The sequence below is a fragment of the Ailuropoda melanoleuca genome, chromosome 3 (genome assembly GCF_002007445.2).
Source record: "Ailuropoda melanoleuca isolate Jingjing chromosome 3, ASM200744v2, whole genome shotgun sequence".
In the NCBI taxonomy this organism is placed as follows: domain Eukaryota; kingdom Metazoa; phylum Chordata; class Mammalia; order Carnivora; family Ursidae; genus Ailuropoda; species Ailuropoda melanoleuca.
In genome coordinates, this window is record NC_048220.1 from 41,202,108 (window position 1) to 41,208,362 (window position 6,255).

The window sequence follows — 6,255 nt, forward strand, 5'->3', positions numbered from 1 at the left end:
GCTTTTCATAGAGGAACCACACTACCTGCTCTTCCTCTTCTCCCACCCATCAGAAGTGCCCATATGGGTCCTGTCTCTAAAGAAAAAAACAACAAAGAAACACCAGACTGGGACCCTACACCATGGCCTTTGTGTGACTCCTGCATTGACTGAGTCCTGGACCTGGACCTTGGTTGAGCTTCCTACTCAGTAAGCCTCTATGTTGGGCTAAAATGTTTATCAGCAAAGCTGACACCAGAGACTGAGGTTGGGGAGACAATAGAAGGACAATATTTTGGCAAATGCTTTGCCTTTGGCTTACCTTTCTGCCGGCAGCCAGGGGAGACCCATGCCCAAGTACATTGTCACTAGTCCCTGTCTGTGTTTCAGAAACCAATATTAGGCAACTCTTCCTCCACACCTCATCCATTGCAGGCATGCTATCACCTGAACTCTGTTCTCCCAGGGACTGAGCCATCAGAGGGTTCCCCAAAGCTGGAGTAAGGATGGGAGGCCAGTTCTTCTGTCTTATTTCCCTTAATTATTGAAAATGTATTTTCAAGCAGTTTGTAAAGGATCTGGCAGCTGCTGTGCCCTGTGTTAGGCTGGTTGCCTCTGATCCACCAGGTCAACATTGCCTCCAGCAGGAATCAAGTCTGTGCTCAGAAACACAGAGCAGAGCTGTTGCTTAAAGAGTGAGGGAATGGCCGGTCCACACTTATGAGGAAAGTGTGTTGGGAAAGGGGCATCTGTGCAGTGTGATTCTAGGCCCCTGCACGGGCCCTGAAATTCCCGTTATCTTAGCTCCATGGTGATGGCATTCTAGCTTCCTGAAGGTAGCTTGCACAGCAGCATGGAGACTATATATCTAATAATGATAATAAAAATCTAATAGCACCTCAAGTTTTATAAAATGCTTTTATGTCATTGCATTTTTATGGGATGGTCCCAGGTGAGCCAGCTCCAGCTGAAATTGTGTGGATAGTTCTAGAAAAACCTCATCTTCATTGTCCTCCTCTTGCAACTATTCCCCTGAGTAGTTTGTATGGTTAGAAGGAGTCTGTCAGGAGAAAGTATTTGCTATTGAGATCTCTGGGAGGCAGCGCATGGGACAGTTTGTGATGTTAGAGAAATCATGACCTGTCTCCAGCCTAGCCGCACACTGACCTTTGGGCCTCTGATGGAGGAGAGAGTCTTTAGGAAGTCTTAAAAGAGCTACATTTCTGAGGGTCTAAGACTGGGAACCAAGCAATGTTCTTTGTGATCCAAATTACTTTCTATGGTACAGAAATGTGAGGGGAAGCATTCAGCCTATTTGTTCATGGAATACGGTGCCACTGCCGTGACCCAGCCAGAGGTAAAGAACTTGTAGCATTCTTGGCACCTCAAGAGTTTGGTCGCTTTAGTAGCCCAGGAGCCTTGTCAGGAAGCAGCATTCCCATAGAGACAGTAAATGTCAGTGGGGCTTGTGAGGGGAAGACACGGGGGGTCGGGCCTTGAGCACATGTGCGATGCTTTAAGGACTCCAGGAATATCTGGGGATGCCTGGAGGGGAGTGGGTACTGAGGACCATGCTTAGAGGTGGAATTTAGGGGCCACGCAAACCTGCAAACCTGAAAACAGGTCTATGAACATCGATATCTGTTTATTCATTTGTGCCTTATCGTGGCTCTTGCATGGAGCATTCCCATTCTATATATGAAGAAACTAAGGACTGGAAATATTAAATGACTGGGGGGCATTTCATGGCAGAGTTGGTGTTCTTATGAGTCACATATTAGCACGCTCTTTCACAGTGCAGGTCTGCATTTGCCTTTACTGGTCACAGCTCTTCCTTCTCCCAAATGCTGTCTTCCCAAAGAAAAGGTTAATTATGACAAATGAGGTGAAGACTAGGGAAAGGGAAATGATGAGGCACTGTGTGACATCTTGAAGAACCAGGGCCAACCGGAGGGTGCTAGATATGAATGAAGGTAGAGGGATACAGAATGCACTTGTAAAGGATAGCTGGCTAAGGAAGGAGAGAAGCTAGAATAGCAAATCCTGTCTCCTTCATTGTGCAACTTACAAATCATATTTACAGATGTATACAATTTCCACAACTTACCTACACTTGATTTTTTGAGAAAACTGAGCTCCTGAAGTTCAGTGACCTTTGCAAGACCATGAGTAGCGGGTCCAGAATTCAGATATCGGCCTTCAAATTACAGGCACAGCCTCCTTTCTATTCTCTCATCACTTTGCACAAGCCTCTCCTTTGCTCTGCGTCCCACAACCTCATACTTGCTACACCTTTTCTTTCCATCTAAGTTTATTTCCCTCAAGTCTACTGTCAATAGAGTTTTAGGAACCAAGCAAAGAATAGTGTTAAAAATTACCAAGTCATTAGGGAAATGCAAATTAACACTACTCTGAGGTATCACAGCACATCTATGAAAATTGCTTTAAAAAACTGAGAAAACCAAGTGCTGATGAGATTGCAGAGCAACCGGAAGCTCACAGGTTGCCAGTGAGAATGCACAATGTCCAGCTACCTTGGAAAACAGTTCGGCAGTTTCTTGTAAAGTTAGAATAGTGTTAAAAATTACCAAGTCATTAGGGAAATGCAAATTAACACTACTCTGAGGTATCACAGCACATCTATGAAAATTGCTTTAAAAAACTGAGAAAACCAAGTGCTGATGAGATTGCAGAGCAACCGGAAGCTCACAGGTTGCCAGTGAGAATGCACAATGTCCAGCTACCTTGGAAAACAGTTCGGCAGTTTCTTGTAAAGTTAAACACACATCTGTGTAACCCAGTGACCCCATTCCTTAGTTATGTACCCAAATGAACTGAAAACTTAAGTTTATAGCACAAAAACCTATACAACATGTTTATAGAAGTTTATTTGTAATTGACAAAAATCTGGAAACAAGCAAGGTNCCCCCTGCTTGTATTCCCTCTCTCGCTGGCTGTCTCTATCTCTGTCAAATAAATAAATAAAATCTTTAAAAAAAAAAAAAAGAAGTTTATTCGTAATTGACAAAAATCTGGAAACAAGCAAGGTGTCTTTCAGTAGATAGATGAATGGATAGAAAATCTGTGTTACAATCCTATGGTAGAATGCTAGTCAGCGGTGAAAAGGAATGAGCTATTGATTTACGCAACACCCTGGAGAAATCTGAAACACATTTCACTAAGTTATAGTCTAAAATTCTATTTATGTGATATTGTGGAAAAGGCTAACTGTGGGGGTGGGGGGTAAAACAGACCACTGGTGGCCAGATGTTCAAGAGCAGAAGGAGCAGTTGACTACAAGGGTGCCCCAAATGGGAAACTTTTTAGAGTGATAGAGCTGCTCTGCCTAGTACTGGGGGAGGGCTACACAACTATGCATTTTCTAAAACCCATAGATTTGTACAACACAAAGAATGAACTCCATGCACATTTAAAAACAAATCAACCAGAATGTCCGAGACTCTCAAGATAGAATACAGCCTGTGACAAATGAATCTAGGTGTATTGTAGATGTACGGCATAACCTTACCGAAGGGAGGAGGGAGAAAGGAGCTGACTTAACTAACTTTGGAAAATGGTATTTTTAGCAATTACTGCAAAGCCAAAAACAAAAAGAACTGCACATAATACTGTATCATAGCTGGTAAATTTATTTCCTGCAGGAATGTAGATTAGCAATTCTGAAACTACTTTACACGTACACCAGGGTTGAACAAAGAAGTAAATCAATTCTAGATCATGGGAGTCAGTTCTCATGGTTAGGAAAAACAACATTACAAATAAACAAAGGGGATTAGTTAGAATGACCCCAGGGTCCAGGAGTAGAGTCAGAAATATCAGTATAATCTCATGTTTATTTCCATATGGATACAGATAGATATATACAGAAGGAGAGCTATGTGTGTATCTAGGGGCTGTTATACACCCATACATTTCATAGCCCTGACCACTGACAGAATCTGAATGCAGTGTCAGCCCAGTAGCAACAAACACACGCAATACCCAGATCTTGGTTTTTAACAACCATTATCCAATGAAAGGAACCAGGGCTCCGTGGAAAAGTGATTGATCTTGGGCTGGGGAAAGGAAAATACCAGATGAGCCTGGAGCATCTTGCAATGGCAGAAATCAGGAAAGTAAGGATGTGCTAAAAATAAAAAATTTAAAAAAAAATTTTTTTAAAGGTACCCACATGTCAAAAAGACACAGAAGTTCCCAGTGGCCAATGCTGGGACAACCTGAGCAACAAAATAGTTCCTCAAAGGGGTTACAACAGAGAACAAGATCACTATTCATAAGCCCATACTGATGTAAATAAATAATTGAATGAATAAATGGGGAGAAGAAACAAATCTTACAGAAGAACTGCTGTAACAGATGCAGGTATTCCTCTCCAGGAGGTGGAGCTTAGCTCCTCTCCCCATGAACGTGGTCCAACCTTAGTGACTTGCTTCCAAAAAATAAAGTATTGAAAGGACACAGACAAGGAGGGGGGGTCCACTTAACATCAGCAGTGATAAATTCTGTTGATAGCATGTGCCTCTGAGATGATATGATGAGGACACATCACCTTGGTGATATCCTTTCCCAAAACTTATAATTCATCTAATCATGGGAAAACATCAATAAAGAGAAATTGAAGGACTTATTACAGGATTGTTGAAGAGGAGTTTGAAATTATAAGGTCATGAAAAACTAGAAAAGACTAAGAAAGTGCTACAGATTGGAGGAGAGAGAAAACATGAAGACTAAATGTAATGTGGTATCTTGGATGGAATCCTGGAACAGAAAGAGGATATTAGTGGAAAAACTGGTGGAGTCCAAATAAAGTCTGTAGTTTAGTTTATAGTATTATACCAATGTTAATTGCTTTGTTTGAACAGTGTACCATGGTTATGTAAGATGTTAACATTAGGGAAAGTGGGTGAAGAGTAGACAGGAACACTCTGTTCTATCTTTGCAACTTTTCTGTAAATCTAAATTAAAAGTTAAAAAAAATTTAATGACTAGGAAGCCAGGGTACAAAGAGAACTGGACAATACACACGCAGAATAAATGAGCAGGAAATAATGGAAAGTTGGACACAGGAACTGGCATCTCACAAAGGTTTTACCACTCCAGACAGTTGTCCAGATCATCTTAGGTCATTTGGACTTTGGACACTTAGTCACAGGAAAGGCGAGCAAGGAGGAACAGTGGTCTGCAGGGGACAGGGGGGTCCTTCAGAGATTGCACCCAAAGGTTTGGTACTGGGGAGGTATGTGCATCCATGTATTGCAGAACTGAGTTTATAAGTGGCTTCTTGGGAATGTCTTAGAAGACCAACTAGATGATACCTTTAGTGAATTAATTATGTTGCCCTTTCCTCTATCATTTTATATTTTATGTAAATATAAGCCTGCCATCTCATATTGCCATTTTATCCACCTCCAATGTCTTGGAGCTTTGTTATCAAAGAGACTTGGGTTCTCATTTGGTGAAGGCATTTTGCTCTGAGATTGTGCCAGTTATAGGAAATTCTAAGAACTTTCCCATCTGTTTTCAAAATATGATACTTGTATATTTCTGTTGGGACCAGGGCTAGCCTTTCAAGTATGTGGAGGTGGTAGCCTCACAGATAATTCAGGTTCTCTTCACTCCAGGCTGGTTTAGTACCTTACAGTCTCTATTAGCAGTTCTTTTTATGTGTCAAGCATGACACTTGCCAGCCTCTGCGTCTGGTCCTCTGTATGGGACAGTGTGAGCCTGGTGTGTGTCATATATAGGATTCTCTAGAAAAGAGACTTCAAGTCTCTTAGATTTGCGTGCAGGAGGTTTACTGCAGAATGCTCTTGGGATTGATATCTGGGGAAGACTAAAGAAGCAGGATCCAGCAGAGGGACATGGTGAACTGTCACGCAGTTGCACAGTTGCAACAGAGGTCTTCAAGAATCTTCTGGTAATGCTGGAGCTGAGATGGCCCTTTATATTTGAACAAGTTGAGGAAAGAGAATAGCTCCCCACCCCATAACTGGTTATTGGGTATAGGCCGGGTAGGGCTGTAAACTTGGGTAAGGCAGCTCCCATTAGCAGAGGGAAATTCCTGGCATGGGACTTGGGTGTAAGTTGTCACTAACCAACACTCCAGGCAGTTAGAAAAGTAAATACTTTCACCCTGAAAGGGGATCTCAGAGGCATATCAATGCAGCCCTCCATTGCACTGCCTGCATCTTCCTCCAAATGGAGTTCAGCCCATTTGGAAACCACCTCTCAGGATTTGAGTTGGTTTGTCTTCAC